The following is a 14607-nucleotide window of genomic DNA, read 5'->3' as shown; positions in this document are numbered from 1 at the left end:
TATCACGGAGGCGCTCCGCACTGCTAAAGCTAACTCTCTCTCCTCTGCTCTCATCCTTCTAGACCTATCGGCTGCCTTCGATACTGTGAACCATCAGATCCTCCTCTCCACCCTCTCCGAGTTGGGCATCCCGGCGCGGCCCACGCTTGGTTGCGTCCCTACCTGACAGGTCGCTCCAGGTGGCGTGGCGAGAATCTGTCTCCTCACCACGCGCTCTCACCACTGGTGTCCCCAGGGCTCTGTTCTAGGCCCTCTCTTATTCTCGCTATACACCAAGTCACTTGGCTCTGTCATAACCTCACATGGTCTCTCCTATCATTGCTATGCAGACGACACACAATTAATCTTCTCCTTTCCCCTTCTGATGACCAGGTGGCGAATCGCATCTCTGCATGTCTGGCAGACATATCAGTGTGGATGACGGATCACCGCTCAAGCTGAACCTCAGCAAGACGGAGCTCCTCTTCCTCCCGGGAAGGACTGCCCGCTCCATGATCTCGCCATCACGGTTGACAACTCCATTGTGTCCTCCTCCCAGAGCGCTAAGAACCTTGGCGTGATCCTGGACAACACCCTGACGTTCTCAACTAACATCAAGGCGGTGTCCCGTTCCTGTAGGTTCATGCTCTACAACATCCGCAGAGTACGGCCTCACACAGGAAGCGGCGCAGGTCCTAATCCAGGCACTTGTCATCTCCCCTCTTGATTACTGCAACTCGCTGTTGGCTGGGCTCCCTGCCTGTGCCATTAAACCCCTAAACTCATCCAGAACGCCGCAGCCAACAACCTTCCCAAGTTCTCTCACGTCACCCCGCTCCTCCGCTCTCTCCACTGGCTTCCAGTTGAAGCTCGCATCCGCTCCATGGTGCTCGCCTTCGGAGCTGTGAGGGGAACGCACCTCAGTACCTCCAGGCTCTGATCAGGCCCTACACCCAAACAAGGGCACTGTTCATCCACCTCTGGCCTGCTCGCCTCCCTACCACTGAGGAAGTACAGTTCCCGCTCAGCCCAGTCAAAACTGTTCGCAAATGGTGGAACAAACTCCAGACGCCAGGACAGCGGAGTCAATCACCACCTTCCGGAGACACCTGAAACCCCACCTCTTCAAGGAATACCTAGGATAGGGTAAGTAAGGGTGTAATCCTTCTCTCCCCCAACAAGATTTAGATGCAAGTGGCTGTTCCACTGGTTGTCATAAGGTGTATGCACCAATTTGTAAGTCGCTCTGGATAAGAGCGTCTGCTAAATGACTTAAATGTAAATGTAAATATCTCAAATCTCAAATATATTTTGATTTGCTTATTTCATAGTTTTGATGTCTTCTTCACTATGATTCTACAATGCAGAAAATAGTAAAAATAAAGAAAAGCCCCTTGAACGTGTAGGTCTGTCCAAACTTTTGACTGGTACTGCAAATATTCACTAAATCTATTAGTGTTATAATATAGTATTATTAAATGTATTCTGTCAGATTTGTATAATGCTGTAGGCATTTCTTATAACAAATAGTTTCTCTAGCCATCAGAGTATGCCAGATCCGACTCTCAACTCCTGTCCAAGGCACCTTTTTCAATTTTGATCTAAAGTCAATAACACCACCGCTCTCTGGTGGACAATATAGGATATTGCAGGACACTTACTGTACATTTAAAAAAAGGTAGGGGCGTGGATCAGAAAACCAGTCAGTATCTGGTGTGACCACCATTTGCCTCATGCAGCACGACACATCTCATTTGCATAGAGTTGATCAGGCTGTTGATTGTGGCCTGTGGAATGTTGTCACACTCCTCTTCAATGGCTGTGCGAAGTTGCTGGATATTGGCGGGAACTGGAACATGCTGTCATACATGTTTACCCAGAGCGTCCCAAACATTCTCAATGGGTGACATGTCTGGTGAGTATGCAGGGCATTGAAGAACTAGACCATTTTCAGATACCAGGAATTGTGTACAGACCCTTGCGACATGGGGTCGTGCATTATCATGCTGAAACATGAGGTGATGGCGGCGGATGAACGGCACGACAATGGGCCTCAGGATCTCGTCACGGTATATCTGTGCATTCAAATTGCCATAGATAAAATGCAATTGTGTTCGTTGTCCGTAGCTTATGCCTGGCCTATATATAACCCCACCATGGATCACTTTGTTCACAACATTGACATCAGCAAACCGCTCGCCCACAAAACGCTATACACTCTGTCTGCCATCTACCCGGTAGAGTTGAAATGGGGGTTCATCCGTAAAGAGCACACATGTCCCGCGTGCCAGTGGCCATAGAAGGTGAGCATTTGCCCACTGAAGTTGGCTATGACGCCGAACTGCAGATGAGCTTTCCTTAGACAGTTTCTGACAGTTTGTGCAGAAATTATTCGGTTGTAAAAACCCACAGTTTCATCAGCTGTCCGGGTGTCTGGTCTCAGACGATCTGAAGCCGGATGTGGAGGTCCTGGGCTGGCATGGTTACATGTGGTCTGCAGTTGTGAGGCCGGTTGGACATACGGCCAAAATCTTTAAAACGACGTTGGACTCGGCTTATGTGTCACGCCCTGACCTTAGAGATCCTTATTATTCTCTATGTTTGGTTGTGTCAGGGTGTGACTCGGGTGGGAAAGTCTATGTTTTCTATGTACTAGAAACCTGGTGCGGGGAGCTGCCACTGTTTAGTGGTTTTTGCCTGACAGAACTGTTCGCTTTCACGTTTGTTATTTTGTTTGAGTGTTTTTGAATATTAAAATCACTTTCCACGCTGCGTCTTGGTCTACTCTTCATGCTACAAACGAGAGCAGTTACAGAAGATCCCACCAAAAACGGACCAAGCAGCCTGACCAGGAGGACTGGACATGGGAGGACATCTGAGATGGTAAAGGATCCTGGATGTGGGAGGAGATCCAGGCCGGAATGGAGCTCCTCGCGTTTGCCGTGTTAGAGTGGGCATTCAGCCAGGACGGATTGTGCCAGCTCAGCGCTCCTGGTCTCCGGTGAGTCTACTCGGTTCAGGATATCCTGCGCCAGCTCTACGCACGGTATCCCCAGTTCGCCAGCACAACCCAGTGCGGCCTGTTTCAGCTCACTAAACTTGCCGTGCTATAGGGGGTATTCAGCCAGGACATGTTGTGCCAGCTCTACGCTCCAGACCTCCAGTGCGCCTCTATGGCCCAGTATATCCTGCGCCGGCTCTACGCACTATGCCTCCAGTGCGCCTTCACAGCCCAGTGTTTCCTGTGCCAGCTCTCCACACTCACCGAGCTGAAGTGGGTATCCTGCCAGGACGCATTGTGGCAGCTCCCCACACCAGGCTTCTAGTACGTCTCCTCAGTCCGGTGAGACCTGTTCCGGCTCCACGTACGAAGCCTCCAGTGATGATCCATGGCCCGAAGCCTCCAGTGATGATCCATGGCCCGAAGCCTCCAGTGATGATCCATGGCCCAAAGCCTCCAGTGATGATCCATGGCACGGAGCCTCCAGTGATGATCCATGGCACGGAGCCTGCAGTGATGATCCATGGCACGGAGCCTCCAGTGATGATCCATGGCACGGAGCCTCCAGTGATGATCCATGGCACGGAGCCTGCAGTGATGATCCATGGCACGGAGCCTCCAGTGATGATCCATGGCACGGAGCCTGCAGTGATGATCCATGGCACGGAGCCTCCAGTGATGATCCATGGCACGGAGCCTCCAGTGATGATCCATGGCACGGAGCCTGCAGTGAGCCTGCAGTGATGATCCATGGAAATGATGTAAATATATCACTAGCCACTTTAAACAATGCTACCTTATATAATGTTACTTACCCTACATTATTCATCTCATATGCATATGTATATACTGTACTCTACATCATCGACTGCATCCTTATGTAATACATGTATCACTAGCCACTTTAACTATGCCACTTTGTTTACTTTGTCTACACACTCATCTCATATGTATATACTGTACTCGATACCATCTACTGTATGCTGCTCTGTACCATCACTCATTCATATATCCTTATGTACATATTCCTTATCCCCTTACACTGTGTATAAGACAGTAGTTTTGGAATTGTTAGTTAGATTACTTGTTGATTATCACTGCATTGTCGGAACTAGAAGCACAAGCATTTCGCTACACTCGCATTAACATCTGCCAACCATGTGTATGTGACAAATAAAATTTGATTTGATTTGATTTGGCACGGAGCCTGCAGTGATGATCCATGGCACGGAGCCTGCAGTGATGATCCATGGCACGGAGCCTGCAGTGATGATCCATGGCACGGAGCCTGCAGTGATGATCCATGGCACGGAGCCTGCAGTGATGATCCAGGGAAGGAAGCCTCCAGTGATGATCCAGGGAAGGAAGCCTCCAGTGATGATCCATGGCCCGAAGCCTCCAGTGATGATCCATGGCACGGAGCCTCCAGTGATGATCCATGGCACGGAGCCTGCAGTGATGATCCATGGCACGGAGCCTGCAGTGATGATCCAGGGAAGGAAGCCTCCAGTGATGATCCATGGCCCGAAGCCTCCAGTGATGATCTATGGCACAGAGCCTCCAGTGATGATCTAGGGAAGGAAGCCTCCAGCGACGGTCTCCAGTCCGGAGGCCCCGGCAACGATCCTTGCACCAGAGGCGCCACCAAAGTGGGGGGAGCCTCAAGCGGAGCGGGGTCTGCGTCCCGCACCGGAGCCTCCACCGAGAGTAGATGCCCACCCGGACCCTCCCCTCCCCACTCGGGTGGGAAAGTCTATGTTTTCCATTTCTTTGTTTTTGGCCGAGTGTTGTTCCCAATCAGAGGCAGCTGTCTATCGTTGTCTCTGATTGGGGATCATATATAAGTTGTCATTTTCCTTTTGGGTTTTGTGGGATCTTGTTTTCTGTTTGTTATTTTTGTTTGAGTGGTTTTTAATATCAAAATCATGAACACTTTCCACGCTGTGTCTTGGTCCACACTTTATTCAACAAACGAGAGCCGTTACATTATGGTAGAGAAATTAACATTTAATTATCTGGCAACAGCTCTGCAGTCATTATGCCAAATGCACATTCCCTCAAAACTTGAGACATCTGTGGCATTGTGTTGTGTGACAAAACTGCCCATTTTAGAGTGGCCTTTTATTGTCCCCAGCACCTGCGTAATGATCATGCTGTTTAATCAGCTTCTTGATATACCACACCTGTCTGGTGGATGGATTATCTTGGCAAAGGCTCACTAACATGGATGTAAACACATTTGTGCACAAAATTTGAGAGAAATAAGCTTTTTGTGAGTATGGAATATTTCTGGGAACTTTTATTTGAACTCATGAAACATGGGACAAACACTTTACATGTTGCGTTCATATTTTAGTTCAGGTTAGTTCCCATTATTTCGTCTGAGCAGACGGCACCCCCATGAAGGCAATCTCCATTCAGAAGTAGTACATTTTCTTCTTCACAATTGGCTGCTCCCTCCAACAGGGTCATCAGCAGGAATCAACCAATAAAGTTTGAAGTCCCACCCAATTGACTACATTAAAATGATGGAAGCCCACAATGGTGCTGCCAATGCTATAATTAAGCAATAAGGCCTGAGGGGGTGTGGTATATGGCCAATATACCACGGTTAAGTTCTTCGGCACAACGCAACGTGGAGTGCCTGGACACAGCCCTTAGCCGTGGTATATTGGCCATATATCACAAAGGTGCCTTATTGCTATTATAAACTGGTTACCAACAGAATTAGAGCAGTAAAAATAAGTGTTTTGTCATACCCGTAGTATTGGATCTGATATACCACGTCTGTCAGTCAATCAGCATTCAGAGCTCAAACCACCCAGTTTATAACAGCCTTTTGGCCACTAGAGGCCTCTATCCTGCTCTATGCCGGGGATAGAGTATCTTCAACCTAGCTTTCTGTTCCCCCTGAAACTTCTTATTAAATCAAAGTAAAAAATCATAATAATTGGGGATAGGCTAATAAAAATTTGGTTGGGAAAGACCAATTCCATTTACATTTCAGCAAGTGCTCTTATATAGAGCATCTTACAGGAGCAATTAGGGTTAACTGTGGGTAACACTTTACTTGACACCCAGCATCATAACACGTTTTGATATGGTCATAACTATGCCATAATATGTCATAACAGTTGACATAACTTGTCATAATATGGTCATAACATATATTTAGACCTATTGTGACATATTGCGTTACTTTATGGCTGGTTATGACGCCTAAATAAGAGGGTCAAAACCCACAAATCCTACCACACAAGGCAAAGCCTACCACACAAGGCAAACCTACCACACAAGGCAAAACATTCCATTAAACCATAGCGTACTTGTCAACAGTATGCTTAAGTTATATAACATTTTCTAAAATTGACTATATTAAATGATTATTGTAATTGTGCACACATTGATGTCAGACATGCACCTACCCCAATGCTCTGTTGCTGATGAAATGCAGAAGCAGATTTCAGGAGCAGGACAAGACACCCTCTTTTTGACTGATGACTGACATATGTACTAGATCTATATGTGCTAGGTCTATATGGCTTATATGCAGTGGTGGAAAAAATACACAATTGTCATACTTGAGAAAAGTAAATATATCTTAAAAGAAAACGACTCAAGTAAAAGTGACCCAGTAAAATACCACTAGAGTAAAAGTTTAAAAGCATTTGGTTTTAAATATACTTAAGTATCAAAAGTCAATGTAATTGCTAAAATATTCTTAAGTATCAAAAGCTAAAGTATAAATAATTTCAAATTCCTTATATTAAGCAAACCAGGTGGCACCATTTATTTTCTTTTTTTACGGATAGCCAGGGGCACACTCAGACATCATTTACAGTGCCTTGCGAAAGTATTCGGCCCCCTTGAACTTTGCGATGTTTTGCCACATTTCAGGCTTCAAACATAAAGATATAAAACTGTATTTTTTTGTGAAGAATCAACAACAAGTGGGACACAATCATGAAGTGGAACGACATTTATTGGATATTTCAAACTTTTTTAACAAATCAAAAACTGAAAAATTGGGCGTGTAAAATTATTCAGCCCCTTTACTTTCAGTGCAGCAAACTCTCTCCAGAAGTTCAGTGAGGATCTCTGAATGATCCAATGTTGACCTAAATGACTAATGATGATAAATACAATCCACCTGTGTGTAATCAAGTCTCCGTATAAATGCACCTGCACTGTGATAGTCTCAGAGGTCCGTTAAAAGCGCAGAGAGCATCATGAAGAACAAGGAACACACCAGGCAGGTCCGAGATACTGTTGTGAAGAAGTTTAAAGCCGGATTTGGATACAAAAAGATTTCCCAAGCTTTAAACATCCCAAGGAGCACTGTGCAAGCGATAATAATGAAATGGAAGGAGTATCAGACTCTGGATGAACTGCAGAGATCGACAGCTGAGGTGGGAGACTCTGTCCATAGCACAACAATCAGTCAAATCAGGCACAAATCTGGCCTTTATGGAAGAGTGGCAAGAAGAAAGCCATTTCTTAAAGATATCCATAAAAGTGTCGTTTAAAGTTTGCCACAAGCCACCTGGGAGACACACCAAACATGTGGAAGAAGGTGCTCTGGTCAGATGAAACCAAAATGGAACTTTTTGGCAACAATGCAAAACGTTATGTTTGGCGTAAAAGCAACACCCTGAACACACCATCCCCACTGTCAAACATGGTGGTGGCAGCATCATGGTTTGGGCCTGCTTTTCTTCAGCATGGACAGGGAAGATGGTTAAAATTGATGGGAAGATGGATGGAGCCAAATACAGGACCATTCTGGAAGAAAACCTGATGGAGTCTGCAAAAGACCTGAGACTGGGACGGAGATGTGTCTTCCAACAAGACAATGATCCAAAACATAAAGCAAAATCTACAATGGAATGGTTCAAAAATAAACATATCCAGGTGTTAGAATGGCCAAGTCAAAGTCCAGACCTGAATCCAATCGAGAATCTGTGGAAAGAACTGAAAACTGCTGTTCACAAATGCTCTCCATCCAACCTCACTGAGCTCGAACTGTTTTGCAAGGAGGAATGGGAGAAAATGTCAGTCTCTCGATGTGCAAAACTGATAGAGACATACACCAAGCGACTTACAGCTGTAATCGCAGCAAAAGGTGGCGCTACAAAGTATTAACTTAAGGGGGCTGAATAATTTTGCACGCCCAATTTTTCAGTTTTTGATTTGTTAAACAGTTTGAAATATCCAATAAATGTCGTTCCACTTCATGATTGTGTCCCACTTGTTGTTGATTCTTCACAAAAAAAATACAGTTTTATATCTTTAGGTTTGAAGCCTGAAATGTGGCAAAAGGTCGCAAAGTTCAAGGGGGCCGAATACTTTCGCAAGGCACTGTATATACGCCACAGTATAAGAAAATTATTGAATAAGATATTGGCCTATAAGACTATTGTTGGAAAAAGGTTGGAATTGTTTGTCATAATTATGACCTTTCACATTTCTTCCATACAGACAGTCAGAAAATACTATGCAATAATGGATTACATACATATTGATTGATTACATCACAATCATAACATAGTTAGTGATAACAGTATGTGTGTCTGGTTAGTGGTTACTATGACATTGGTGAATATCACAATGATTTCGAGATTCCCTAGTTAATAAGCAGTCGTGATTATGAATCAATAATATGTCATAAAACTGAGCGATACCTGTACTGTCTCATCCTCCAGGCCCAATGCTGTGTATCAATCTATTTTTGACCCAGCCAGGGTGCTAGCTTCTGGCTTCATTCATCTAGAACGCTAACCATGGACACCTCTCCAATAAGTACTCAGACAACAGATTCGTGACTTTCTTTTATACCTCCCATACCTAGAAGCACTGCCTTAAGTAGAAATGTTAATGCTCTTTCTCTGGAATTGCTAACAAAATGTTGACTTGACTAAGGATTCTTCACAATATGTGCAAAACGGGGACAATACATGCCAAAAATAACAGGGGCCAATATTTTCACGGAGCAAAGCAATTACCCTTCGGATGGGTCTAATACTTGTATAACTTTATCTAAAAGTGAGAGTGAACCCCAGAGCTGGCGTTATTCTTTTAACAATTAATAGCAGCACCCTGCCCTTCTGGGCGGTATATCATGAAAAATGAATGATTTACAATCAGGTTTTTGGTCTCTGGATATGCCACTAAAAATGTCAAATGTCCAGCTTTGTCCTCTTATCTGAATCACATTTCTCCATCGGTGAGCAAGACATCCCATCAGTCCAAAGGCGTCTGTCAAGGTAAGGCTTTTCTAAATAGGACTTAACATCTACACAATGGTGCTTTCCTAATAAGATTGGTGTTAAGTGAGAAAGAAACAAAGATGGTCCAATGGGTATGAAGCCTCTCTCTTTATCTCAGTCTGTTGATCTCCTGATTTCCTCTAGGGGTGACATTTTGGTCCTGCTGAACAATGTAAAGCAGTCGATGAACCACATGCAGGGGCAGCTGAACAACACGAAGGGGCCGTTTGAGATGCAGAGTACCATCTCTAATGTAGTGTCAGAAGAGTCTCAAATAGAGTAGAATAAGTACACTACATGACCAAAAGTCATGGACACTTGCTCGTCGAACATCTCATTCCAAAATCATGTGCATTAATATGGAGTTGGTCCCCCCTTTGCTGCTATAACAGCCTCCACTCTTCATGGAAGGCTTTCCACTAGATGTTGGAACATTGCTGCGGGGACTTGCTTCCATTCAGCCACAAGAGCATTAGTGAGGTTGGGCACTGGTGTCGGGCGATTAGGCCTGTCTCGTAGTCAGCGTTTCAATTCATCTCAAAGGTGTTCGATGGGGTTGAGGTCAGGGCTTTGTGCAGGCCAGTCAAGTTCTTCCACACTAATCTCGACAAACCATTTCTGAATGGACCTCGCTTTGTGCATAGGGGCATTTTCATGCTGAAACAGGAAAGGGCCTTCTCCAAACTGATGATGCCACAGAGCAAGGGGAACCACTATTTCAAGGTCTCAGAGCAAGTGACGTCACCGATTGAAACGCCACTAGCGCGCACCACCGCTAACTAGCTAGCCATTTCACATCGGCTACACTAAACACGGCTGCTAGAATCCTGACTAGAAACAAAAAATGTGATCATATTACTCTAGTGCTAGCCTCTCTACACTAGCTTCCTGTTAAGGCTAGGTCTGATTTCAAGGTTTTACTGCTAACCTACAAAGTATTACATTAGCTTGCTCCTACCTATCTTTCCAATTTGGTCCTGCCGTACATACCGTCACAAGACGCAGGCCTCCTTATTGTCCCTAGAATTTCTAAGCAAACAGCTGGAGGCAATGCTTTCTCCTATAGAGCTCAATTTTTATGGAATGTTCTGGCTATCCATATGAGAGACACAGACTCAGTCTCAACCTTTAAGTCTTTATTGAAGACTCATCTCTTCAGCAGGTCCTATGATTGAGTGTAGTCTGGCCCAGGGGTGTGAAGGTGAACGGAAAGGCACTGGAGCCACGAACGGCCCTTGCTGTATCTGCCTGGCTGGTTCCCCTCTCTCCACTGGGATTCTCTGCCTCTAACCCTATTACGGGGGCTGAGTCTCTGGCTTACTGGTGCTCGTCCATGCCGTCCCTAGGAGGGGTGCGTCACTTCAGTGGATAGAGTCACTGACGTGATCTTCCTGTCCGGGTTGGCGCTCCCTCGGGTTTGTGCAGTGGGGGAGATCTTCGTGGGCTATACTCGGCCTTGTCTTAGGGTAGTAAGTCGGTGGGTTCAAGATATCTCTCGTGGTGTGGGGGTTGTGTTTTGGCAAAGTAGGTGGGGTTACATCCTGCCTGGTTGGCCCTGACTGGGGGTATAGTTGGACGGGGCCACAGTGTCTCCCGACACCTCCTGTCTCAGCCTTCAGTATTTATGCTGCAATAGTTTATGTTTCAGGGGCTAGGATCAGTCTGTTATATCTGGAGTATTTCTCCTGTCTTATCCAGTGTCCTGTGTGAAATTAAGTATGCTCCCTCTAACTCTCTCTCTTTTCTCTCTTCTCTCTGAGGCCTGCCTCAGGACTACCTGGCCTGATAACTTCTTGCAGTCCCCAGTCCACCTGGTTGTGCTGCTGCTCCAGTTTTAACTGTTCTGCCTGTGGCTATGGAACCATGACCTTTTTCACCGGACGTGCTACCTTGTCCCGGACCTGCTCTTTTGACTCTCTCTCTCTAACGCACCTGCTGTCTCTAACTCTGAATAGTCGGCTATGAAAAGACAACTGACATTTGCTCCTGTGGTGCTGACCTGTTGCACCTTCTACAACCACTGTGATTATTATTATTTGACCCTGCTGGTCATCTATGAACATTTGAACATCTTGGCCATGTACTGTTATAATCTCCACCCGGCACAGCCAGAAGAGGACTGGCCACCCCTCCTAGCCTGGTTCCTCTCTAGGTTTCTTCCTAGGTTCCTGCCTTTCTAGGGAGTTTTTCCTAGCCACTGTGCTTCTACATATGCATTGCTTGCTGTTTGGGGTTTTAGGCTGGGTTTCTGTATAGCACTTTGTGACATCGGCTGATGTAAGAAGGGCTTTATAAATAGATTTGATTGATTGAATGTCATTATATGCTGTAGCGTTAAGATTTCCCTTAATTGGAACTAAGGGGCCTAGCCCGAACCATGAAAAACAGCACCAGACCATTATTCCTCCTCCACCAAACTTTACCGCTGGCACTATGTATTGGGGCAGGTAGTGTATCTACCAAACCCAGATTCATCTGACGGACTGCCAGATGGTGAAGCATGATTCATCAATCCAGAGAACCCGTTTCCACTGCTCCAGAGTCCAATAGTGGCGACGTTTACACCACTCCAGCCGACGCTTGGCATGGCGCAAAGTGATCTTAGGCTTGCATGCGGCTGCTCAGATATGGAAACCCATTTCCCAACAAACAGTTCTTGTGCTGACGTTGCTTCCAGAGGCAGTTTGGAACTCAGTAGTGAGTGTTGCAACTGAGGACAGACGATTTTTACACGCTATGCGCTTCAGCACTCAACGGTCCCGTTCTGTGAGCTTGTGTGGCTTACCACTTCGCGGCTGAGCCGTTGCTGGTCCTGGACGTTTCCACTTCACAATAACAGCACTTACAGTTGACCAGGGCAGCTCTAGCAGGGCAGACATTTGATGAACTGACTAGTTGGAAATGTGGCATCCTATGACGGTGCCACGTTGAAAGTCACTGTGCTTTTCAGTAAGGTCATTCTACTGCCAATGTTTTTCTATGGAGATTGCATGGTGGTGTGCTCGACTTTCTACACCTCTCAGCAATGGGTGTGGCTGAAATAGCTGAATCCACTCATTTGAATCATGCCACTTACATTCTCTTGGAAATGAAACGTTTTTAAACAAATGTCCCCCTCTCCAGCATGGGAATCTACCAGCTCATGTTTGTTGCCTTGGCGGGGCACTTGATACGGGGCAGGGGACAGGCCGTAAAAAGCGCATGCTGAGGTTTTATTTTAATATGAGAAGTAAAACATCACAACCTACATTATTTGTTTTAAGCCTATCCCAAGTGTCCAGTCTTTATTTGTAGTTCTATTTATCAAATAATGAGATCATTTTTATTTAACCAGGCAAGCCAGTTAAGAACACATTCTTTTTTACAATGACGGCCTAGGAACAGTGGGTTGACAGCCTTGTTCAGGGCAGAACGACGGATTTTTACCTTGTCAGCTCAGGGATTTTAATCTAGCAACCTTTCAGAAATATTTTTAAATAGTAGGCTAAAACATCACAGATATAAAACAAATCATTGATGATATAGTGTCCATTCTTGATGTTATTAGATTCTAGGACCCCAGAGCATATGCCTAAACCAAAATACTTTGTACCTGTTTATTCATACGTGGAGAGTTGTTGTTCTAGCCTCTCCTTGTAATGTCCATTGTCAATTCAGTGGCTGCTATTCCACTCTGTAATGGTCCATATTACAACTCCTATGTGCCTTACCTTTGGCAGAGCATAGACCTTTCAACTCTGCATTGAACCAGGGTTTGTCTTTGCTGAATGTGACAATGTGCTGGTTGGAATGCAGTTTTCCTAACAGATACCAATGTAAGATGTGACCCTGTCAAAAATCCTGAATTGTGGTATTGTCATTTTTGAAAATATCCCAATCGTTGGATTCCAGGCTGTCCTTAAATTTCCCTATGACCTCACCGGTCCATTTCCTCACCGTTTAAAAAAAATGCTTGGCGGTTGTCAGTTTCTGTCTGTATAAGGGGATGAGTTGGATCATCACATGGTCAGAGTTCCCCAGGGGGGAGCGGGGGTAGCGTGTTATGCTCCTTTGATGGTGTTGTAACTGTGATCTAAGGTTTTCTGTTTTCTTGTGTGGCCTTTCAACAGTTGTTTGTAACTGTACAGCTCATGGCTCAGACTGGTGTTGTTAAAGTCGCCCAGAATAGTGAACAATTAATGAAATGGCCACCCGGAGTATTTCCATTGACCCTCCCCTTTTTTTGTTTTACACTGCTGCTACTCACTGTTTATTATCTATGCATAGTCACTCTACTCCTACCTACATGTACAAATGACCTTGGGTAACCTGTACCCCCGCACATTGACTTTGTTTTATTGTGTTACTTTTTATTACATTTTTAACTTCAGTTTATTTAGTTAATATTTTCTTAAATCTATTTCTTCAACTGCATTGTTGGTTAAGAGCCTGTAAATAAGCATTTCACGGTAAGGTTGAATTCGGCATATGTGACAAATAAAATGAGATTTGAGTGCAGAATCTGGGTATTTCCTTTTCTACCATGGGGATGATGGGAGGTGGTGGTGGAGGAATGATACCTGTGGAGAGGATCCCCTCCCTCTGCTCAGGTACGCTGGCAGTTTGGAGGAATGGCTGCTATTCATATGGTGGTTAGGCTATTATACTTTGGGCTGTAACAGAGTATCAGAGCAAGATGCTCCTACTGTCAGCTAGTAGTGATTGTTCTGTGTAGTGACATGAGCGGAGTCTCCTGACTTCTCCCATTTGTCACAGATATCCAAAGTAGATATGTTGTGGACCCTGCTATGATGACCACCACCAACCAGAGGCCAAGCCGATTAGCCTGAGACCCCTGCAGTACAGAAATCACCAAACAGTGGAGGCTGGCTCAGCTGGGTCATTGGTGGCAAAAAGAAAGGGGTTCATCTGACTGATGACAAAGACAACTCCATTAAGAACCTGTTATTTATATTCTTTATGCAGACACTTCAGTGGATTCATCTATTTCTCTGTAGCTTGATTCCCATTGCTCCCTCAGATTGTCTGGGATCAGACCATACGGAGTTGGTCGACAAAAGTGAGCCCAATGCTGAGGTATTCATTCCAAATAATCAGATCAATTTAAATCAATTGATGACTTTTGAATTTCAATGTGAGAATGTAACTAATTTTGAAAATCTGTTGATGTGTTTTACAGAACAAGCTTGTTCCACTTCCTCCCCTGTTGGGGACGAATGGGTATCTGGGGAACTCTGGCAGTCTTTCCAAAGGACTGAAGGAGTGAAGCAGTTGAATATTGCTCCAATACTGTGCCAGCCAGTCATTGCTCTCTCTGGTGATCTCCTGCTAACATATGTAACACTTACAGCTGGTCTATGG

The sequence above is a fragment of the Oncorhynchus keta genome, chromosome 15 (genome assembly GCF_023373465.1).
Source record: "Oncorhynchus keta strain PuntledgeMale-10-30-2019 chromosome 15, Oket_V2, whole genome shotgun sequence".
NCBI classification, from domain to species: domain Eukaryota; kingdom Metazoa; phylum Chordata; class Actinopteri; order Salmoniformes; family Salmonidae; genus Oncorhynchus; species Oncorhynchus keta.
This window is presented reverse-complemented; position numbering follows the sequence as displayed.